This window comes from Sciurus vulgaris (assembly GCF_902686455.1).
Source record: "Sciurus vulgaris genome assembly, chromosome: 7".
NCBI lineage: Eukaryota > Metazoa > Chordata > Mammalia > Rodentia > Sciuridae > Sciurus > Sciurus vulgaris.
In genome coordinates, this window is record NC_136467.1 from 39417294 (window position 1) to 39443019 (window position 25726).

At 37.7% G+C, this 25726-nt stretch overlaps 1 pseudogene across 1 annotated transcript in view; it reads right to left on the minus strand.

The window, feature by feature from the left end:
- LOC306666149 (elongation factor 1-alpha 1-like) overlaps positions 1 to 7287 on the minus strand; it is a 36603-nt pseudogene extending 29316 nt beyond the window's left edge. Inside the window, exon 1 of the transcript XR_013766699.1 lies at positions 5879 to 7287. The product of XR_013766699.1 is annotated as an elongation factor 1-alpha 1-like (transcript). The remainder of the gene's footprint in view (positions 1 to 5878) is intronic.
- Positions 7288 to 25726: the final 18439 nt, after the last annotated feature.

Here is a 25726-nt window from a genome sequence, read left to right on the forward strand (position 1 = left end):
TGAGTAATACAAAAAAGATTTTGTATGCAACGAATTTGTGTAACTCCCTGCCAATGTCTTCCTGTAGTTCCATATCATATAAGAGCAAATTTCTAAGACCAAAGACCTGCTGTTGTCTCCTTCACATCATTCTTTCTCCCATCCCTAGTGAGATATTTTCTCACATACACAAACTAAAATTGAGCTTATCACAGATCAAAATGCTCAATAGAGTTATTCAACTAATAGATTTAAGGGAATAGATGCACTGTCCATTATGATAATATCACATCCATCATGTCTCAAGTCAAGATAAAGTTTCTAGAGACAGGGAATTTTGATGCTGAACCTTCCATTAGGCTGTTAGATATCCCAAAGACATCACCTCTGTGTGGCAGTTGTCTGGATCCATGCTCTGATGTGTTCTATGGGCATGGAAAATTTTAATGTCAAAGTGTCTACATAATGCCAGAACACAGGACAATGAACCAGAAGTCAAAGATTAGTTGTGTGAAACAATACACTAGTCAACACAAGGTACCGATAAAGACAGCAAATTACACATTAGAGTGAGTAAATGATCAGAGGTATTCTAAGAACAGATGGAAATACACATTATAGAATGCCACTTGAAAGAGGAATGAGGAAAATCAATTTAAAAATCCGTATCAAGGGATAATTCCTGTGCCAGACACCCGGTCAGGAATTGTCTGTAATTTTACAACTGGAGATGACTAACACATTTTATCAAAGTAGCAAAATAAAAGAGCTGACATTAAGTCAGTGCTTATTCCACGCTAGACACTGTGCCAGCCCTTTATACCCATTAGCACATTCAATGCTGATCATAACCCTGAGAAACAGGTTTCATGCATTTTGAGGTAGGGAGCTGTTACATGGGCTGTAACTTGTCTAAAAACCGTGCAGATGGTGATGGTTAGAGAGAAAGAGGCCATCAATGTCAAAGACAGGGAGAATCCCTTAACTTACTGTGGAGAAATATTAGAGCTGGTGGTGCCAAAAAGTGCCCTCCAGATGAGGAAGCTGAGACCAGAATGGCTCAGTGCATTTTCTTTCTGCATGCTACAATATATTTAGAGTCCTCAGGCTTGTCACCTTCTCACATTTGGTAGTATTCTATACCTCCTGAAACAGTTTTCAAAAAACCTTACATGGGATATTTAATGAATACTATCCTATTAACTGCTGGATTGAATATGTGGTGAGGAAAGCAAACAAGTTTATGATAGGAATCGTTTTCAAACCACAAATATCTATTAAGAACCACTCGATGCAGGGAAGGGCAAAAGGTGCTATAGGGATTACAAAAATGTGCAAGGCATATTCCTTTTCTGGGGGAAGAGACATTCATAAATAACCATGCTCTCATCAAAACATAGTAAGTGGTCCAGGGATATGGGAGAAAATGAAATGAACTCAGATTGAGGAGATTAGGGAGGGCTCTGGGGAGAAAAATTAATAAAACCAGTTTCATCCCTTGTGAAAGAAATGAGACTGAATTATTCAATTAGAGATCCTTTTAACTGAAGTTTAGAGATTTAGCATGTTAAGTGATAACAGGAAAAAAAGTATTGATATCTTTTATTAAGCTTGAAAGAAGGAAGAAAGGAAGGAAAAGAAAAAATGAGTATTATTTTTCATTCCAAAATGGGGGCCAGGAATTAGAAACTAGCTGATATATGTTATGTTTCTTTTCCTAAAAGGCCCTTTAATTGACTCAATTCCCAATTTGACTTAGTCCCTAATTGACTCAATAAATTGAGTGATCAATTTTTGGAAAAAGGAATCAATTTTATTTTAACAATCTGTGGTGGTATGGTGGACCAATAAAGAAATCAATTTACCTAAGTTCATGATCCATAAACAAAACATTCACATATTAATATTTCATTACTATTATAATAAGCAAAAATGAAATCCATTCCTATGGTGTCTACAAAAATGAATAATTTTGTGATTCTAATTTTTAAAATATGCACAGATCTCCTGTCAGGACAACTTCAAAACACTCTAGAATCACAGGATAGAGATAAATCTTAAAGATCATCTGATCGAATCATCCCATCAATGCATCAATCTCCTTCTACAATATCCCCACCAAGTGGTCAGCCACTTTATCCTTGGTTGCCTAGAGGCTCAGAATATTCTCTGTGGACAGAAAATTTCAGCTTTAAACTATTCCTTAAAGACAGGAAGTAGGTAGGGGAATCCAACTATATCTCCCAATGAATACTAATTGAATCAACTTCAATCCATCAGAATCATAGTATTCTCTCTTTCCCATGAAAATCTGATGGTTCTGATGAACAGCTATGTTTGAGACACTCCTAAAGTCTTCTCTTCCCCAAGCTTACTTTCCCAGATTTCTTGATCTTTTTCTCATGTGGATCCTCTTTGGTTTCCCACAATCCATCCTAAAGGCTCTCTTCAGGACAGCCTCTAGTATATCTACCTCTCCAACTTTTGTTGGTGTACATTTCAAAACAAAATGCTCAGAAGTACAATGAACACAAGAAAATGAGAAGACCAGCCATAAATCTTCTTCTTCTAATTTTGTCCTTCAGTAACAACACAGGTTATACTTGCTTTTTATTAATTTCATGTCTCTTGAAAGAGTAAACAAAATAGAAGTATCCATGTAGTATCTGAAGAACAAAAAATTATTTCTTGTTCCTAAGGAGCAGAGGAAAAATCAGTCCTTGTTCATAGGATTTCCATAGCTCATTTGTTCTAATCAGTTCTAATTTCTCAAGAATGTTCTGCTCAATTTGATTATTACCACGGACCCTGGGATTACAGAATATCTGAACTTCCTTTTTTGATCTTGGGAAGGATAGGATAGGCAGGGCCTGCACCTGCCAAGAGTCAGCAGAGGTTCAGGGGCAGGGTACAGTTCTGATGAAGTAACAAAGTTAGTGGGAGGTACTAGGGACTGGAAGAATGAACAGTCTGGGATGTTTAAGGGATGCCCCACAACCCAAATACAAGGAACAAAAATGTAGACTGTTTCTAAAAGTAAAACATGAATTTGGATAAATAGAGCCATGGATTTGGGACTGTGTGGAGGCTAATCAAAATTAAAATGGGGCAGAAACAATATAGAGGTGACCACAGATCAGAGCAACTGGGTATAGTGATCTGGCACAAAGAGTCAGAAATCAACAGATATGGATTTCACAATAAATACCCAAGAAAACCAAAGCTAGTTCAGAATCTGCAACCCAGTCATTAATAAGCACGGTAAAACAATTAAGATATTTAATAATATTTAAAATATATTACCATATACATAAGTGAATAAATTCATACTTAGGGATAGGTGATCAATAATATGTGGGGAAAGTAATAGGATATTTCATTTCCTTGACAGTTATAGATCAAATACACCTTATAAAATGTCTTTTAAATAGCACTCCAAATTCTTAATCTCTAAAGCAGGGGAAAAACTTACATGCCACAAAGTCGGACAAAAAATGTGAATATATATAAAACAGCCCGATTTACCACAATGGGAGGCGTGAGAACCCTGGGAATGGGTTACATCCATCTGAAGGTCAGTTATTATTGAGTTCTGTTTAAGTTTGCCAGGTAGAAAAGTGGCCAAATGCAGCGGTTCCTTTTGAATTATTTTTTGTACTAGAATTGAACCCAGGGATGCTCTACCACTGAGCAACATCCCCAGCCCTTTTCACTTTCATTTTGAAACATGGTCTCACCGAGTTGCTGAAGTTGGCTTAGAATTTGCAATCTTCCTGCCTCAGCCTCCTGAGTATCTGAGATTATAGGTATGCACCACCTTGCCCATCATGTTTTGACTTTTCCAAAAAAACTGGAAATGAGATGTGTATGCATTCTGTTATGGTTTGGATCTAGAATGTCCCCCAAATTCTCACATGTATAGGGCAGGATTTGGAGGTTGTGATTAGATCAAGAGGGCTTGATGTCATGAGTGAATTAATTCACTGATCGCTAAAGGAACTACTAGGAGGCAGACCTACTTGGAGAAAGTAGGTTACTGGGCGTGTGACTTAGAAGGGCTTGTCTTCTCTCTGACCCCTTCCTGGCTGTCATTAGTTAAACAACTTTCCTCTGCCATGATATTCTGCCTCACTTAGGCCCAGAGCAATGGAGCCAGCCTACCATGGACAGAATTCTCTAAACCCATGAGTCAAAATAACCTTCCTCCTCTAACGTTGTTCTTGTCGAGTATTTTGTGTCACAACAACCAAAAGCTGACAAACACACAAATGTATATTAGGGAGAAAGGGGAGAGACATCATGATTTTTAAATGTGAGAAGATACTCTAATATTTTTTTCTGCTGGTGATTAAACCCAGGGCCTCTTGCTTGGTAGAGCACCCTACTAATGAGTCACACACCCAGGCCAAGATACTCTAATTTGTTCAAAGTAATTTATACTATACTGAAGATCCCAAGCTTAAGTGGTTAAGCTATTGCCCAGTAGTTCACTGACAACTATATGACTCCACCCTACAATGGCTCACTTTTACAAACTCCATTGAGGCAATGGAGGGAGTAACAGGGGTAAAAGAACACAGAAGTAGTGCTTAGGGACAACTAGTGGTAGACCACTATATTGTATGCATTAATGTATTGCATATCTCTTCTACATTTCAGGTTCCTTGAGAAAGGAAGCTTATCTATTATGTCCTACTACTTCACCAGTACAAGCACAATACATGGCCCATAGCAGACCATTGTAAATATCCATGCAATGACTAATAAAGAAGAAAGAAAGTATAGATGGAGAAATCAAGTCTTATTATATTAAATTATTCAGAGACATGTTTAGAACACCATTTAAAGCCCTGGATAAATAATAAACTACCAGATAAGAAGTCAAAAGAAAAAAGTCTCAGATTAAGGAAAATTTTTTTTTAATTGGAAATAGTTTTAGGTAAACATGGATACTGAGGCATACATTTATCTTCATTTCCTCCTAAAATTCGGTTGTACAAGAGGAAAGGATTCAAGTGCCCAAACCCTCAAACCTTAGTGATTGGAAAGCAGTTGGGCATATGACTTAATCAACAGGAAGAGACCAAAATCTGATGTCTGTAGAGGGAAGATTCAAAAGAGGCAACTTCATTTGTACTACAGAGCCCTGGAAGAGCTCGAGAAATTGTCACATCAGAGATTTCTGAGTGTGGTGCCCAAAATGTGCCTCAAAACAGAACTGGCTAAAGATTTTTTTGTTTGTTCTTTTTAGATATACATAACAGTAGAATGTATTTTTGACATATTATACATACATGAAGTATAACTTATTTTAATTAGAATCCCATTCTTGTGGTTATACATAAGTTTCACTGGTCATGTATTCATTATATGAACAAAGGAAGTTGTATCTGATTCATCCCACTGTCTTTCCTATTCCTGTTCCCACTCTCTTCCCTTTATTCGCCTTTGTCTACTACAATGAATAGAAAATAGAATAGATATTCTCTGCCCCTCCCACCCCTATTGTGTGTTAGCATCCACATATCAGAAGAGGACATTTTGGGGATTTTTTTTCACTTAGCATAATAGTCTCCAGTTCCATCCATTTACTAGCAAATGTCATAATTTTATTCTTTTTTTCTCATTAAAACTTTTGTTTTAATGTGTTTCAAAATTCTGTGACAGATTTTTGGTCAAGTTGTTTCCATTAAAAAGTACTGATTTTAAAAACTAATAACTTAAACTGCCACAACACATCAAAAAAAAAAAAAAATGGTCCACAAACATTCTCCTTTCCTTCTGAAGGTTTTACGATGCATTGTTACCATTGACCGTCTTTTACTATTAAACTTAAATGGCCATTGAAACAAACAGTTTTGAGACCGTTCTTCCACCACTGAGTAAGGACTGGGGTGACAGGTGTTTAGGAGTAATATTCATTTAGCCTTCTGAGCTTTCTGGGCAGACTTGGTGACCTTGCCAGCTCCAGCAGCCTTCTTGTCCACTGCTTTGATGACACCCATAGCAACTGTCTGCCTCATATCACAAACAGCAAAATGACCCAGAGGAGGATAGTCAGAGAAGCTCTCAACACACATGGGCTTCCTGGAACCATATCAACGATGGCAGCATCACCAGACTTCAAGAATTTAGGACCATCTTTCAGCTTCTTACCAGAATGGCGATCAATCTTTTCTTTCAGCTCAGCAAACTTGCAAGCAATGTGAGCTGTGTGACAATCCAGTACAGGGGCGTAGCCAGCACTGATTTGGCCTGGGTGGTTCAGGATAATCACCTGAGCAGTGAAACCAGCTGCTTACCATTAGGTGGGTCATTTTGCTGTCACCAGCAACATGCCACGGCGAACATCTTTGACAGACACATTCTTGACATGGAAGCCCACATTATCTCCAGGAAGAGCTTCACTCAGAGCTTCATGGTGCATTTCAACAGACTTTACTTCAGTTGTGACATTGACTGGAGCAAAGGAGACCACCATGCCAGGCTTGAGAATTCCAGTCTCCACTCAGCCCACAGGGACACTTGCAATACCACCAATTTTGTAGACATCCTGGAGGGGCAGACGCAAAGGCTTGTCAGTTGGACGAGTTGGTGGCCAGGATGCAATCTAAAGCTTCAAGCAGTGTGGTTCCACTGGCACTGCCATCTTTACAGGTGACTTTCCATCCCTTGAACCAAGGCATATTAGCACTTGGCTCCAACATGTTGTCACCATTCCAACCAGAAATTGGCACAAATGCTACTGTGTCAGAGTTGTAGCCAATTTTCTTAATGTAGGTACTGACTTCCTTAACGATTTCCTCATATCTCTTCTGACTATAGGGTGGTTCAGCAGAATCCATTTTGTTAACACCAACAATTAGTTGTTTCACACCCAGTGTGTAAGCCAGAAGGGCATGCTCACGGGTCTGCCCATTCTTAGAGACACCAGCTTCAAATTCACCAATACTAGCAGCAACTATCAGGACAGCACAGTCAGCCTGAGATGTGCCTGTAATCATATATTTTTGATGAAGTCTCTGTGTCCTGGGGCATCAATGATAGTCACATAATACTTGCTGGTCTCAAATTTCCACAGGGAGATGTCAATGGTGATACCACGCTCACGCTCAGCTTTCAGTTTATCCAAGATTTGAATGAGCCCTTTCCCATCTCAGCAGCATTCCTTCTCAAATTTTCAATGATTCTTTTGTTGATCCCACCACATTGTAAATCAGATGACCAGTAGTGGTAGACTTGCCCTAATCTACATGTCCAATGACAACGATGTTGATATGAGTCTTTTCCTTTCCCATTTTGGCTTTGATTTAGCGGTGGTTTTCACGACACCTGTGTCTGGCGGCAAACCCATTCAGGTCGACAATTTCATTCTTCTTTATGGCTGAGTAATATTTCATTGTGTATATATACCACATTTCTTTTTTTTAATTTTATATGATTTTTAAATTTTTATTTGTTCTTTTAGTTATACATGACAGTAGAGTATATTTTGACATATTATACATACATGGAGCATAACTTCCCATTCTTGTGTTTGTACATGATATGGAATTACAATGGTCATGAATTCACATATGACCATAAAAAACTAATGTCCGATTCATTCTACTGTCTTCCTATTCCTTTCCTCCCCTCCCTTCCCTTCATTTTTCCTTTGTCTAATCCAAAGTACTTCTGTTCTTCTCTTCCCCCTGCCCCCACATTAAGTGTTAGCATCCACATATTAGAGAGAACATTTCGCTTTTGGTTTTTTGGGATTGTCTTATTTCACTTAGCATTATGGTCTCCAGTTGCATCCATTTACTGCAAATACTATAATTTCATTTTTCTTTTTGGTTAAGTAGTATTTTACTGTGTATGTATACCACAGTTTCATTATCCATTCATCTGTTGAAGGACACCTAGGTTGGTTCCATAGCTTAGCTACTGTGAATTGACCTGCTACAAACATTGATGGGGTTGCATCACTATAGTATGCTGATTTGAAGTCCTTTTGCATATAAACAGAGGAATGGGATAATTGAATCAAATGGTGGTTCTGTTCCAAGTTTTCTGAGGAATCTCCATACTGCTTTCCAGAGTGATTGCACCAATATACAGTCCCACCAGCAATGTATCAGTATGCCTTTTTCCCGACATCCTTGCCAACATTTATTGCTACGTGTATTTTTGATAATGTCATTATGACTGGAACACAGTGGAATCTGAGGATAGTGTTAATTTGCATTTCTCTAATTGCTAGAGATGTTGAACATTTTTTCATATATTGTCGACCATTCATATTTATTCTGTGAAGTGCCTGTGCAGTTCCTTTATCCATATATTGATTAGGTTACTTGTTTTTGCTTTTTTCTGTTTTTTTATTTTTATTTTTTTTAATTTTTGGTGTTAAGCTTTTTAGTTCATTTCAAATCCTAGAGATCAATGCTCTATCTGAGGTGCAGGTAGCAAAGACTTTCTCCCATTCTGTAGGCTCTCTCTTCACATTTTCGATTGTTTCTTTTGCTGTGAAGAAGCTTTTTAGTTTGATACCATCCCGTTTATTGATTCTTGATTTTACTTATTGTGCTTTAGGAGTCTTGATGAGGAAATCAGTTCCTAAGCTGACATGAAGGAGAGTTGGGCATACATTTTCTTCTGTTCGGTGCAGGGTCTCTTGTCTAATGCCTAGGTCCTTGATCTACTTTGAGTTGAGTTTTGTGCAGCATGAGATGGGCCTAATTACATTTTATTACATATGGATTTACAGTTTTCCCAGCACCATTCATTGTAGATGCTATCTTTTCTCCAATGTATGTTTATGGCCTAGCTGAAGATTTATATGAGGTGCAAATAAATCTCATCCTAATCCTTCCCTACCCTACATAACCTGGAGACTTCTCCCCAATCTGGGTAGAAGACAAGAGGTTAATTTCTAAAGAGGTTCATCTTTAGAGATTTCTAAAGCAATACATTTTCATTATTGAATAACACTGTGGTTATTTGCTACAAAGTATTATTGCCATGACAGGGAACTTACACTACTGGGTTTAAACCCCATGCTTATGAAGGCTAGCAGGTTGATCTTTGGGGGACACATTCGCATCCTGGGAAATTCATCCGCAGACCGAGTCAAGGCTTTGACTGGGGCAACTGCAGTGGCTCCATTCTGCTGCTCTACAACCTTCTTTCAACAGGAGAATGTGAGATGTGCTCATGCCAATGACAGGCATGAGAACGAGAGGACAGGCAGGATTGCATAGGTTTTCTTCGAGGCCTCTACTTGGAAGTGAAACCCTGCCAACTCTGTCATAGTCTATCACCCTTAGTAAGTCACAAGTCATAGAGACAAGTGAGTTTCCTTAGGCATGGAAAAAGAGAACCCAACTCTAGTGAGATGAACTGCAGAGTCACACAGCAAAAGTGTGAAAATAAGGATATGTGAAGGTGGATACCCACCTTCAACTCTCAGAATGGATACCGGCACTCAACATGATGTCTCCAATGTCCGATCTCCACAGAAACTGACAAACCCAAGAGAAAGCTGTAAGACTCAGACATTTGGGGGAACCTCCCCATGAAAAAATCCGACTTATACCCTTGTTAATCTTCTGTGAAGCACCGTGGCAATATCTTTTTAGTGCGTCACTTTAAATTATGAATGCACAGTCTAGGTTCACCAGACATGTGAGTAAATCTGACACAAATGCAGAAACCAATGCCAAAGAGCAAAACAGAAGGAGACTCAGAGAAAGGTACAGAGAGCAGAGAAAAACTTTAAAAGTCAGTGAATCATCTATGAAATTATAAATCAAAAACTATTACAGAAGAAATAGTCAATCAAAGGATTAGAGGCTTAATTTTTTTAAAAACTCAAAGGAAGACAAAAGATATAAAATAGAAGAAAAAGAATAACAATATCAACAACAAAAACTAGTAGTTCAACAGAGGAGAGTCAATATATGAAAACAAAGGGCTAGCTGTAAGAAGAAAATCTCTGAAATATCAAATGACTTAGCCATAAAATGTAGCTCAGATAACCAGAGCAAATTATCCATTTTCTATATTTCTTAACAGCAGAAAATCTAGTTATTTATTTACCTACTCGAGCATGCCATTTCTGTAGCACTAAATAATCATGTTGTAAACAGAGGTAGGAATTACAATAGAAAGTAAGGATACTCCACTATCAGGAAGTTCTTGTGTATTTTTGTTTGATCAGCAGCATGTAAAAAAAAAAAAATATCCAGGGACACCAAGATTGAAGGACCATGAAGGATAAGACTAAGAGAGCTAATCAGGCTAAGCCATCACTTCCTCTGTCTATTTTTAAGAGTGTTCATGTCTGTCGATGCTCACACAACGCTCTTATCTCATGTGGTGTCTGGCAACTTTTTCAGCACCCTTTGTTGTTTAACTAATACTGTTAACAAATCCAAAACCACTGTGAGGCACAAGCCTCCAATTCGTACACACCCTTCATCCCCCAAAAGATGGCACTGGCTCTACAATGGGAGTTTTCACTTGGTTATTGAATATCTTGACTCAGCATGATTTTTTAGAACTCCAGGTTTAAATCAATTTATTTGGAATATTGTTGGCTTTTGTTGACTGCTTACTATATGCCAATTTCATTTGGTAGATATTTGCTCATTTTACCCTCAAAACAATTCTACAAGGCAAGGTATTATTTTTATTATCCCACATCACATGTAAGCAAACTCAAAAAGAGAGTGCTAAAGGAAGAAAAAGAACTAAGTATGGAACCAGGATCTCATAGCCCAAGCAGTCAGTTCTAGAAACCTCTAAACTCTCTTGCTTTATTTTTTTAAATCATTTTTTTTTAATTTTACAGGCTGCATTTTGATTCATCGTACACAAATGGGGTACATTGTTTTGATTCTATGGTTGTACACAATGTAGATTCATACCATTCGTGTAATCATACGTGTACATAGGGTAATGATGTCTGTCTCATTCCACCATCTTTCATACCCTGAAAGAATGGACATTTTTTTAAGCTGTCTGTTTTATCTCAACTCCCTAAGGTTTCCCTCCCAGTAATGGGAACAAAGCCCTTAAAGCTGTTCCAGGAAACAGCCCCAAACAGAGAGTAAAAGAGTAAATTGAGCCTGATAGCCAGATAGTGCTCAAACAGTAGGATTACCAGAAACTATTGACCAGAATCTACACCTGTTGTAAAACATTGTGAAACATGTTGTCAGCAAACCCAGACCCCCTTGAAATTTCCTGGCAGCTTTGTTCCCCCTTTCCCCCTTTCATGTGTGACCCCTCCCGATGTGTGGTTTCTGCCTTTATAAACCTACAAGATTTTCTGCTAGGGACTCGACTCCTCGAGTTGGGTCCCAGCGCGCTGGAATAAACACCTCTTGCGGTTTGCGTCAAGTGACGCCTCCTGCGGTTGATTGGGGTTGCCGTCCATCCATGGGACAGAGTTGGGGTTTCCTTTTTGGGGGCCTTACAACCCCACTCCCTCTATTTTCCTTCCACATAAAGTTCCTCCATTCTTCTCTCACTCCCCATCTCTTGCTTTATCAATAAGTGATGCTTTGATTATACATGAGACATAGAGATTACATATTTATAGCCAAAAGAATTTGACTGCAAAAAAATTGTTCAATATTTCTGTTCAGTATTCTCTCAAAATTTTCAAAGGAGCCTTGGTAGGGAGAGATTATATTACTGAAATGGGTCAGTGATTGCAGAGTGGTAGACCCAGAAATTAACTTCCCTGCAGAGTCTAAAGCATTTAGCCTTGACTTTCAAAAAGAATACAGAAAGTCCTGGACATGATGGATCCTCTGCCCTCAGGAACTTAGAGACCTACATCTGTATGCCAGACAACAGACTAAGGTTCAAACCCAGAGTCTTTCTAATGCTAAAGTCCAGGTTGTTCTTGTATACAACTAAAGTTAAATACACCATAGGAGAGGGCCCTGGTTTTGTTAAGTTGGTGGTTCTGTGCTCCCTGTTTTCTGTCTATAAATAGTTTACTCTAGAAAGATACCCTAGAGAAGTTTTTAAAAATTAATTGTTATGGTTGGTGACTGATGTAAAGACTGTTAATAAATTACTTAATGCTGAAAAAAAACTCATTTTTACCCTTCCTTGCAATGAGGTAACTTGGGTATCAATATTAAACTTTTATGTTTTAATGGAGAAAGAGTGTTGCCTTTTTATACCTCACTACATATTTGGTTTATTTTGGAGTCCTGTTTTCACTGTGAAGGCATCTTGTATTTAAAACTGATAAACAGGCATTGGATCTAAATTGTATGAAGTGAGGAAGTTAGACTCTGGACCAACCAAACTAGTATCTGATTTATTAATAAATGAACTCCATTCACCTAAGATGGATAAGGCATGTGATCCAAAGGTAAGAGAGACAGAGCACCCTTGTGCATAAGAAATTGGCAATCTAACAGATAATAATAAAAACATCCAAAGTGTGCCAGTAAGTTCAAAGGAGGGTAAGTCACATTCTTTTGGGTCAGCAGTGGAAGCTGCAAAGATTAGAAGTTTTTTAAATGGGCCAAAAGAACTTATGAGAAAAGGTGTGAGGTACGTTCTAGGTGGAGAAAAGATCACCAAAACAGCCCCCAGACAGCCCCCAGGCCAGACTCATTCTTCACATGTCAGAAATATCTGAAACGCAGGAAATAAACCAAACCCAGGAAAAATGTGATGACCCGGGTCCATGTCCAGTGAATGGATAAAACTGTTAAATATTCCTTTTCCCTGAACAAAAATTATTTCACAGATTTCTTTTACTTCTTGCATGTTCCTCCCCTTGTCCAGTTCCAGTGGGGGAAACTTAGAAATATCTCTTAATACTAACCTTTATCCAAATTGTTTTTATCTCAAATTTGGCCCCAGCAAGCTACGATACTGTCCAAATCAAACATCAGGTGCCAAATTTCATACTATGTAGACATTTTGTATAGAATTACAGCCCTTGAACATAAAGGACCCATACATAAGGGAAAGTCTGACAGATCTTTAATTATCCACCAGGAATTGTTACACAGCTATAGTCAACCTCCTCAGAGGACACCCATATTTTAGGTTTATAACCTTGACACAAACATTTGCTCTTGGATGAATTTTTAATAATGTACTTTCTGTATCTAAAAATAATAAATGGCCATTATGGAGAATTCAGAAAATACAAAAAGGAATAAAGAAAAATAACCATCATCCATAGATAACCATCATTAAAATTCCTTACTTTTATCTGCACATATGTATTCTGAATGCCTGAAATGTTATATTGTATATACTATTTTAGTCACTTTTATAGCATAAATTTACTTCCATAGCATTCATTCCCCTATTAATAAACATTTAACTTGTTCCAATATTTTTGCTATCAATAATAATGTCCCAAAGAACATCTTTGGGCTGAATTTCCTCATTGTTGATTATTTTTTTAGGACAAAGTCCTAAAATTGAAATTATTAGTTCTAAGTATATGAATGTTCTTTATCCCCCTGATAAATATTTCCAACTTGGTCTTCCAAAAAGATATTCTCAATTTACACTCAGCTGGATGTTCATGTGAACATTTGAAAAGCTAAGATGGTACACAGGTATATTGAATCCTCTCTCATAAATTCAGGACATCTAATAAAAAGTTGGTTGGCTCATATTGGCCTATTGGCACTTTAACCTTCCATTTTATGCATCATTTCTCTTCTTTCAACACCTTTCCTTACCAGCCATCCAGGTTTCTCATTCGCTTCTATCTCTTTTGTGAAAGGAGAATATCTAAAGTGAAGCACACTAAGGTGTTAGGATCTTTTCCAAGGCAATAGCTGTTTTAAAGAGAATGACTGGAGAGGCCATATTTAATTCATAGGATTAACACACTGTACAATGGAGAACCCAGCAGGAAAAGTATGTGGACAAAAGGTCCAAGGTTTCTAGAATCATACCACATAGACACCCATGAGCTTTTAAGGAAAATTGGACCTGCTCCTTCACAAAAGGCAAGCTTTCACTGTGCAAATGACCAGTGTTCACAGGGTAATCTAGTGACAAATGGCTGTGCTGAAAGTCTCATCAGAAAGGACTCTCTGGGGCCAGCCTTCAGAGAAATCAAACAACTAAATCTAGGCAGTGAATGGCACATATTTTGACCCAGGGATTTGGATCCAGAACTCTGAAAATAAAATACAAATCCTTGCCTGTCAACTTGGCCATTTGGGAAAAGTGTATGAAAATCTTACCTACCAAAGGAAAAGTCTGTAAGAGACTTGGCAGCTTAAATAGTTGTCATACTGTTTATTAATGAATAGTAAAACATGCAATTTAGCTTTAAGAAAGGGGAAAATATTTCCACAGTGAATAACTATTAAAATATGATAAATAGATCTCCCTCTGTGCTTTGCCTTATAAACAAAGTAGCTTCTATAATTTGTCTTTTGGTAATTTATAATAGCAAAAATTTCTACTATGGAAAGGATAAGGTAAGTTTGTTTTCAAACTCTCCTTAAAGAATCAAAAAATAATAAAAAACCAAGTCAGAAAAAATCCAGTATATCTGAATTCAGTTCTTGAGTACATATTTAAAAGTGAGTCATTTATTCAAGAAATAGGAAGAAAAGAAGTAAATTCTTCCATCTCCCTAAAAATCAATGTTCACTTTTAAACTATGGCTCATGAGCCCTTTAACCTGAACATGTCCAAGAGAAACATTAGGAAACGTCAACCATCTATTATCCATTCAGATAACAGAACTTCATAAGGATTGTGCATGTCTGTTTGTTTGGAATTGTTTTGGAAGGTTTTGTTGTTGTGAGAGGGAGATTAAAAGAAAGAGAGGAGAAGATGTGATCTGTTCCCCCCCCCACCCCGGAACTCTTAGAAGATAAGGTGACATCCCCTCAGTGACTAGCCGTGACTAAGGACTGACAGCCACTTATGGTGTTATCATTTTCTGAGAGGCTGCTGCTGGTTTTGTGGGCACTCTCTCCACAGTAGCAGGCACTTAGTTGCTCAATGTTATTTGAAGAGGTTTAAGAGGTACTGCAGCTGCTGCATCTCAGGGTTCTATTTTTAATTGGGATGAACTTAACTGGGGCCTGAATCTCTCAAGAGAGAGACTCTCAGGAAACATTTATGGTAAATCCCCTGACAGTCGCAGAATATTAAGATAACTCAATAATCAAATCCTCTGAGAACCAAGCACTTTTCCAGAAAGTCAACCTGAAGAGAAGAGATAGGGGGTAAGGATTTTTAGACTCAAGTGTCTGCCAACTGCAAGATGGACAAAATACGTATGACAACTTAAAAACTTACATTTTTGCATTATAAAAGAGGAAACTAAGGTTCAGAGAGAGTAAGTGATGTGACCATGGTTATAGAATAAGTAATGCTTTGATTACTATCCGCATTTCCTGACCCCATTGCAGTGATTTTTCTACTATTAGCTGCTTTCTGGTGACATATTTTGAAAGGTTTTATTGCCTTTTTTGTTAGTGTTGTTTTGTCTTCCCAATTAGATAGCAGGGTCACAATTAGTTATACATGTTCCTTTTAGGTTAGTGGATAGAGCTATGGTCCTACTGAATCATCTAATGAGTTAGAATGAAAGATTTCATTGGAGGTCTAGACCACACAAGTTTACTCACTGAATAGTATCATCAACATGAGAGTGAACCAAATGATTTTACCAGTAGGAGTGCCCTACCTGTTCTAGGTGAGAGATGAACAGTGACTGCTGTCTACTGCTCTCATGTAATAGGGAAGCCATTTGAGATAACACTCAGGGGGTGACTCTCCTTGTCAGAGAAGATCTAAAGCATCTCATCCAATGCACAGAGGATGTCAATCCACAGAGAGACTGAGCCTACAGAGACATGAATCGAAGAAAGGGCAGATGAGATTCTTCAGACTATGAAAAAAGGCCTGCAGTTTTGCTCTGCCAGCCTCACAGAGTATAAGACTAAATATTTTTTAGAGGTAATAGCTAGTATCTGATGCAAGAAGCTGTTTATATATCCTGGAAATTCGTGCTCTATCTGATGTGCCTATGGTAAAGATTTCTCCCATTTTGTAGGCTCTCTCTTCATGTTCTTGATTGTTTCCTTTGCTGAGAAGAAGCTTTTTAGTTGGAATCCATTCCATTTATTGATTCTTCATTTTACTTCTCGTGCTTTGAGGGTCTTGTTAAGGAAGTCAGGTCCTAAGCCAACATGCTGAAGATTTGGGTCTACTTTTTCTTCTATTTGGTGCAGGGTCTCTGCTCTAGTGCTTAAGTCCTTGATCCACTTTGAGTTGAGTTTTGTGCAGGGTAAGAGATAAGGTTTAACTTTATTTTGCTATGTATGGATTTCCAGTTTTGCCAGCATCATTTGTTGAAGAGGCTATCTTTTCTCCATTGTATGTCTTTGGTGCCTTTGTCTACTATGAGATCACTGTATTTATATGGGTTTGTCTCTGTATCTTCTATTTTGTACCATTGGTCTATGTGTCTGTTTTGGTACCAGTGTTATGCCATTTTTGTTACTATAGCTCTGTAGTATAATTTAAAATCTGATATTGTGTTGCCTACTGTTTCACTCTTCCTGTTAAGGTTTGCTTGGTTATTTGGGTCTCTTATTTTTCCAAATGAATTTCATAATTGCTTTTTCTATTTCTATGAAGAATGTCATTGAGATTTTAATAGGAATTGCATTAAATCTGTATAACACATTTGGTAGTATGGCTATTTCAACAATGTTATTTTGATAGCAAAGAGCATGGAGATCTTCCCATCTTCTAAGGTATTTTTCAATTTTTTTCGTTAGTGTTCTGTAGTTTTCATTGTAGAGGTCTTTCACTTCTCTTGTTAGATTGATTCCCAAGTTTGTTTGTTTTTTTTTAGGTTATTGTGAATTGGGTAATTTTCCTAATTTTTCTTTCAGAGGAATCATTACTGATGTATAGAAATGCATTTGATCTATGGGTGTTGATTTCATATCCTGCTACTTTGCTGAATTCACTTACTAGTTCTAGAAGTTTTCTGGTGGAAATTTTTGGATCCTCCAAAGATAGAATAATGTCATTAGCAAACAGTGATAGTTTGAGTTCTTCTTTTCCTATTTGTATCCCTTTAATTTCTTTCTTCTGCCTAATTGCTCTGGCTAGAGTTTATAATAGAAAGTCTTGAAGACACTGACAAATTTCTAGACACATATGACCTACCCAAACTGAATCAGGAGAACATACACAATTTAAACAGATCAATCTCAAGCAATGAAATAGAAGATGCCATCAAAAGCCTACCAACTAAGAAAAGCCCAGAACCAGATGGATTTTCAACCAAGTTCTATAAGACTTTCAAAGAAGAATTAACACCAATACTTCCCAAATTGTACCTTGAAATAGAAAAGGAGAGAATTCTTCCAAACTCATTCTATGAAGCTAGTGTCACCCTGATGCCAAAACCAGACAAAGACACATCAAAGAAACTTCAGACCAATATTCTTGATGAACATAGATGCAAAAATTTTCAATAAAATTCTAGCAAATTGCATACAAAAACATATTAACAAGATACTGTTGCCATGATCAAAATGGGGTTCATCCCAGGGACGCAAGGTTGGTAGAACCTAAGAAATCAATAAATATAATTCATCACATCAACAGACTTAAAGACAAGAATCATATAATCATCTCAATAGATGTAGAAAAAGCATCTGACAAAATACAGCACCACTTCATGTTCAAAACACTAGAAAAATACAGATAGTAGGAACATACCTCAACATTGTAAAGGCTATCTATGCTAAACCGAAGGCCAACTTCATTCTAAATGGAGAAAAATTGAAAGCATTCCCTCTAAGAACTGAAACAAGACAAGGATGTCCTCTTTCACCACTTTTATTCAAGAGGGCCTTATTAATAAATCAGAAACACAGTTACTTCAGAAATCAAAATCGTACAGTTCACTTCAGATCATTATGGTGATAACATCACCCCCTGCAAATCACTGTTTATTCTTTAGTTAAAGCACTTAGCACATTGTATCATTGTTGTTTACTTAACTGCATAACTTCCCTAGTGAATATCAGGCATCCAGAGGACAGGGTGAGGGTTTCACCTCTTTGTTCCATTGACACCTCAGACCTGACCACATCCGATTCAACCATGGTGTACCAAATTGATTTAGTGATCTGCAACACACAGCTTACCTCAGTAATAAGCTCTCTGAGCTTTACCAGAGAGCAAATCATAAAACCTTATGAGAAACTGATTTAAGGAGATGGGCAGAGTTTTGTGGTACAAACCTGTAATACCACTAGAGGCAATAGAATCTCAAGTTGGAGGTCAGCCTAGGCAACTTAGTAACCCTGTCTCAAATTTTTAAATAATAATAATTGCTGGGGGAGTAGCTCAATGGTGGAGTAGCCCTGAGTTCAATCTCCCACCACCAAAAGAAAAAAAGGTAAGGGAACTTTTTTTCTTTTCCTTACAAATAGGAAGGATATTAAAACTCTGGATTATGAAAAATCCCAAAGTTAGTGTCTCAAAGATAGACCATCAAGTAGAAGAAAGTAGGTAGCTAAAGATTTCTGGGAAATTGTGGTATAAACAACAGATGAGAGAATGCCAAGAAATAGGATCTAGACAGAGTTGACAGAAGTACAGGAAAATTAATAAAGTTCATGATTTCATACAACCAATTATATACCTAGTGTTTGTTGTTACTATAACAACTGGTCTTCCAGATAATGACCAGGCTACCTGTCACTGATCCCACAGCCAAAATATCCTGGAAACTGACTGTCACATAACCAGGTTGTGTCTATTGAGGGAAGCAACGTATCTCCACTGTGTCAGATGAAACTGAATGACCATCAGAGATGAAAGAGCATTCAAGTAGGAATCCCTTTCAAAAAGAGAAAGAGAGAGAGAGATAAAGAATTTATAGATCCAAATAGTCAAACAGTTGATGGAACCACAGGAATTGTTTCATAGACTAGAGGGAAAAAAACCAACCCTGCCATTTCTAGTAGATACTAATAAAGGGTTGACAACTGAGCTGGGAGTTTATTTGAGCTCTGTGCTGGAATCCAGACATGTATCACTGACAAATGGCTCAGTTTTTGAATAGGCAGGTGGTGGCACCTCACTAATGAAGGAGGTTTGGGAGGGAGGGTTAAACTGAGCAAATAGTAGATCCAATAAGACAACAAATCCCCTTATAGAACATAGCCCAGATTGAGTCTCTTATTCTGAATTTAGAGCTAGCGGTACATATTGTCCATGCCTTCTCAGTTTAGGAGTTTGGAAGAGGTTGAAATGGAAAGAAACTAAGAACAAGCATTCATTAACAATTTACCCTGTGCTAAGTACCATACCATAGCCCCTCATTCAAGATTCAGTATCATATTAGAAATTAGGCATTGCTATCCTATTTTATAAACAGAAACTAAGAGGCAAAGAAGGAGGAGAAGATTTCATGTAAGTGGAGAGTTGTTCTCCCTGGCATCTGAATTTGGATTTTTCTGACCCCAGAGCTCCATTTGAAATTTCCCCACAGAGTCAGTGGTTACACAAGCAGGTGATGGGAAAGCCCTACTCAGTCCTCTGTGTTTTAGGATAATGTGCCCTTCAAATCCAGATGGCAAATTCCCTGGGTGAACTGTAGAAATAACATGTGATTACCCTGGAAACCTGCAGTTTATTATTTCTGTTTTACTCTTAAAACACATGGTGGCCATAGCAGTTGGAAACAAATGGGAGATGACCTGGTGCTGGGAAGGCGAATAACCCTGTAATTAGCCAAGTTAATATACTGCAGTTTCCATAAATAACATGCAGGGTACTTTTGTTATTAAAAGACATTTAATATTAAAAAGTGGGGGGGAGGTGTCTGAGGTAGGAAAAACGATGGTCTCGGGAACATTGTAAGGATAAAAATATCCTCAAAAACTATACCTTTAATTTTGAATGATCTTTACATCCTTAAAAAAAGGAACCATCAGCATTTCTCTTGCAGCCTGAGGGCCTGATTACTTGTTGCATTAGATATGGGAGTGGTAGAATAAAACTTCCATCTGAAAATTTGCCTACAGAGAAGACAGCTTGTTATTATCCAGGATAGGGAGTCTCCGGTCAAAGTTCCACCCCAAGAAGCCTGAGCTGTGGCAGAAAAGGATTAAAGCGTTAGATCATGCAGCCTACATGGTCCCTCCCTTGGAAATGGCTACAAACCACCCTAAGCTAGACATTTAAGTCTCCTCACACATCCTTCATTCCTAACTGCCTGGGTCAAACTCATTTTCTCCTTACCTACCTTTTCTGGGAATGCATTATTCACTATTTCTGCTTTGGAAGTATTCTCAATATTTTCCATTTTGTGGCTTTGCTATCTAATTTCCAGCATAAATCCATGAAGCAGAGTTGACATCTAGTTCTAGGGTCTGTGCAGAGGACTATAGATGTGCAATGAATGTTAAATCATGATGACAACAATAGACCCTAATTGTTTTACTATGTAATCAAAATAAAACACTTCATTTTCCCAATTGCATGAACTCTGCAAATCTTTGACCCCAAAACAGCTTTGCATGTGTGTACATGGATGTGCACACACACACACACACACACACACACACACACGCAGATGCAGACACACATGCACGTTTCTGTGGTTTCAGTTACCATAGGAAGTGTTTCCATTCTGCCCCACTTTATGTTTATAAAACACTTCATCGCTATGGTCTCTAGGAATATTGCTTAAATTAAATGAATAGGAAATGTCAGGGGAAAAGAAAAGAATTAAAATATAGAAAGCTAATAGGGAACAGAAAATTACAGAGAGTAAGGATGGGTGATGATTTTTAAAAGCAATTATTTTCTAAAAATAATTTTATTCTGACACATTTCTTTATTATGACAAATTTCACTGAGCATTCTGATTCTCTCCATCCACTGTAGCCCAACTCAGAGATATGGAATGGAGACCATATTTCTCAGTCTTAATATATTTTTTGAAAGGGTCTGGAGTCCAGACCAAACCATGCTGTTTTTGTAACTCCAACAACAGTACACAAAGAGATATAGAATTGAAGAACAGTCTTGTAAAAGAGAAACTTTCCTAAGATTAAAAAAATAAAATCACAATAATGATACGAGTGTGGCTAACATCCAAAGTGCACAAGGCTTGGATATGGTGAGTCCAACTGCTCATACTGATTGCATAATTGCCAATTATGAGTCTCAGATCTTTTATTGTATAAGATTGGCCATGCTGTCAGATTTGGTCCCAAACTGTGCCCTCTTTCTCCCCTAGCTAAAACTCTCTGATTCTCTTGTCTCAGACTCGTCCAGATTTCAGGCTAAAGGTTCAGCTAGTTCTCTAGTCCCATCCATAGGAGCCTCTTTCAAGTCACACTCAGTGCCAGCCAAGACCTACTCTGATTCTGCATTCTTTTGGTTTGTTCCGTGGCCTGAAGAAGGTCATCTTGCATCTGCTTAGTGTCCTATGTCCTTCATGACCCGTCCTCACCTGTCTTTCATCTTCTTATTTTCTTCTCTATCTGTACCATTCCCACCTACTCGCTTTTCCCCTAACCCCAGGATACATACACAGAGGAGCCGGGGAGATGAGCTGCTGGTGGACCCAATAACCTGCTCTCTGGACACTTGCCTCATTTAATGTAAGCACCTACTGTTCTGCCACTCGTGGCCTTACTTGTAGGAGACACTGAGCTCCCTGCATTTTAGGATAGGGTATAATCGTGAATGTCAGCCTCTCCAACTTAGCCCAAGCATGCTGCCACCTCACTCAGCATGAGGCTCCCACTTTCTTGTACAAAGATAGAACAGACCTATTTAGACTGCACCCTCCACTTCCACTCCAAAAACAAATTGCTCTAGAAATGGCTCTACCCACTCATAAGTGAAGTCTATGACCAAAGTCATACTTTGTTAACATGTAAATATTTCAATATTCTAATTATTTTCATTAGTTCAACAAATATCAAGATACTTCCTGGGTAAGAACAGAACCACAATTTAGAGATTAAGGTGATGGAGATGGCACCTACTCATTGCTTCCTAAGGAAATATCTCAGTTGATTCACTTCTTTCCATAGCCTGGTCCTGAGACAATCAGGAAGCTAACTTTATCAGCATTCCCAAAGTTGCTTGGGTAATGGATCTGATTTGAGCCAAATTCCCAGGAAAATGACATCTAAATCAAATTTTAATTTTACTCCATTTAAAAATTGTGTTTGCAATGTAGAAACTAGCTAACATTCATAGTAATAGGATGAATTAGCATAAAGGACCTCCTAATATGAGGCACTGTGAAGAACACAACATAGCCTCTGTGATATTCCTGCCCAAAGTATGTGACCTCAATCCAATCACAAGGAAACGTCAGACAAACTCAAATTGAAGGACAGGCTGCAACGCAACTGAACTACATATTCTTTCCAAAAAATGTCAAAATGAAAAAGGAAAAAGGAAAACTTTTCCAGACAAGAAGAAACTAAAGAGACATGACAACTGAATGCAATATGTGATACTAGATTAATCCCTGAATATCCCCTTCTAAAATGTTTTCATTTGGACAATTGATGGAATAAAGTCTGTAGACTAGATATCAGCATTGAATCAATGTTAATTTTCTGATTATAATAATTATAATGTGTTTATATAAAAGAATTTACTTATCATATACACACCACAGTTATGTAAGGGTAAAACAATAGTGTGTTCTACAACTTATTCCCAAATGGTGCATGGAATAATAATAAATAGCTATAAAGAGAGAAAATGATATTTTAAAAGGGAATTCTGGGGAAAGGAATATGCAAGTTCTTCATATTGGTCTTGTAACTTTTCTGAGGGTTTAAAATTATCTCAAAATAAAAAATTACCAAAAAAAAAAAAAAATTAACCTTCAGTAGTAGAAGATTGTCCTTTTCTAGTTAGAATGCCTGAATGGGCCACCCACCCACAACACTATCCACGAGTAATATTCCTTCAGCTCAGCTGGTGGTGGAAGCCCATGTAGTTCATCTTTCTACATTAAACCTCTTTCTCCCAGTTTCCTTCTCTCTTCTGCTGTACTTGTCTTTTCTAGGGCATCACACCGAACTATATATTAATGTTCTAGAAAGAGAGTGCCAGGCAGTCAGGGGAAGGTTGTCAGAAGGCAATTCCCAGCTAGCCCATTTAATTTAACAGCAGTGTGTTCCAAGATGAGTCCTTTTTCATCTCTAACATGAAGTTGATAATAATACTTAGCTCATGAGGTTGTTATGAGGATGTAATGAAATATAAATGTCATGCACCCTGCACAAAGTAAGTATTCCACAGATGGTACCTACTCTGTATTATTAGGTCAAATATGTTGAGAACTGCAAGGAATAAGGAAATCAATCAAGTAAGTCCACACTCCCCACAATGACTTCACATCAGTAGGGCACAATAAGCTAGGCTCCAAAGGGAATGTGAATTCCAGCAACTGTATATCCATGACTGAACTGAGAAATGCCCCAAATCCACAGTAACAGAAGACATGAGCACACATAAGCAACTTAATTCCATTTTAGGGCTGTGACAAATCTAAAACAAAGTGGAAATTACAGGCAACAGCTTAAGGAAAAATGAAACCCAAAACAGTACTTTGTCTCCCAGTGGGAGACTTTAAAAAGATAGGGAAGAATATTTGATTGTGAGACAAAAACACATGTAACTTTCTCATTTCCTGCTCACGAGATGCTCTGGCTGCCCTTATATAAGTTGTGTTGAGGACATATAATAAGAGGCTGAGCAGATATAAATGTTCAGCAGGACGATTCTTTACGACTCCTTGGCACCCCATGCCAAACATTAATAAGGTTTACGAGAAGCCAGTGAGCACTGTAAATTGCTCTCCTTCCAATTTGAGTCATGCTGTAGACTTCATTTGTTTCCTGCATGCTGCTCTGACAAAGAGAGATAAATCTGATAAAGTTCTCTAACTTGGAAAGAGATTTGTTTTGTGTCCAGGGAATCTATCCATAAGAGGAAAAGGTTATTGGGCCTGGAGCCACGGGCAATAACATGCGTACCTGAACCACTCTTTTGATATGCAGGATTCTCTGCTTATTCAGCCTTTTTAAAGGGTCCTGAAGGAATGTTTTTGTGTAAGCCCCATCAGCCACAAACTCGCCTGCAGTGCAGTGATTTAGAACCAAAATGTCATTAAGTGAGCTATATTTTACTTGCAAAGACTGGGTGGCCATCACTTTTGTATTCTGTCACGCCAAACCCCATAGCTTATTTACATTTTTTAATATTTAGAGGGTAAATAGTCCCAAGACACATATTCCAGTTCATACCTTGTCAAAGCAAATCAGAGGAAAGGAATTGACTTCAGCTTGGTTTTCAAGTATTTCAGACTGTTTTGCATTCTGGCCCTAGCAATATTTTTCTTAAAACAGTAGTGTTATATTATAATTGCATATAGGCAAAGTCATAACTGACGACTCTAAGAAAGGAAATTTTCTATCTTATGGAAAAAGATGGATACCAGACATGTTTTATACAGCACTATATTCACATTCTTTCTTAAAACCTCAGAATCTCAAAAACTACACTTAGAAGTATAAATCCAAGCAACACCCTCTGTCCAAAATCATGGGATTCTTTCAATAAGTATCATTGATACTCTTTTAACACAAGGATCACAAGTGGATACTGAAAAGTCAAAACAAAGGACTAAGTTTAACCTACAACAAATTTACCAAGAACAACTGTCATATTGCCACAATAATATGAATTTTAGTACAAAAAATAAAAACTGTAGTAATTACTGCTATACATATCAGTGCTGGTACTGATAATGAAACTCTCACGCCATAGCTAATATTTATTGAATATTTGCTGGATGCCAGCCCTGGGGTAAGCACTTGACCACGGATAATCACTTTAATCCTCACTTACTGAACCCAGCCCCATTCTACAGAGGAGAGTGGGACTAGTTAGAGGAAATGGTCTGCCCAAGGCCACAGTGTTTTTAAGTGGAAGAGTCTATGTTTGATCTTAAATCTTACTCCAGAGCTCAAGTTCAGCCTCTTTGCCATACCACTTCTGTCTTCTAATTCTAGCCTATTTCTCCAGCAGCAAAACTCTTGCCAAGACTTTGAGTACTAGTGACACCAAAAAGTCAGCAATTTCTTAGAAGACCCATTTGGAGTTCTAATTGGGGAAAATGATACAACATTAAAAAAAAAAAAAAAAAAAAAAAAAAAAAAAAAGATATCACATGGATTGGGAATGAACACACAGGGAAACTCCAAAATCCCAAAGATGACAAGGAGCCCATTTTGGGGGGAATTCAACAAATGTATTGAATACCTACTATGTGTCTGTCACCATTCAAGGCCCTTGAATTTAAGCAAGTAATGCATCTTTGGATTCCTGTATTCACCAAATGCTTTTTTTCAGAAATCCAGATGTCAGGTTCTATACTGGGAGCCAGAATTTCCAAATACAGAGCTTCTGGTTTCAAGAACCTCATAATCCAGTGCAAACCTGACAGACAAGCATCAAGAGGCCTTTGTTCTTTACTACTATAATACTTTGTCCTTATTCTCTTCTTTCCCCTAAAAGCCAAAAGTTAACTTCCACAATCATCCAACTGTCAAAATCAAATCTTTGAGATACATCATGTTGGTTTTTATAATTACTGTATAAAAGAAGCAACAAGCCATAGAATGTATAAGAATTGAAAATAACCTTAAAGACCACTCATGCT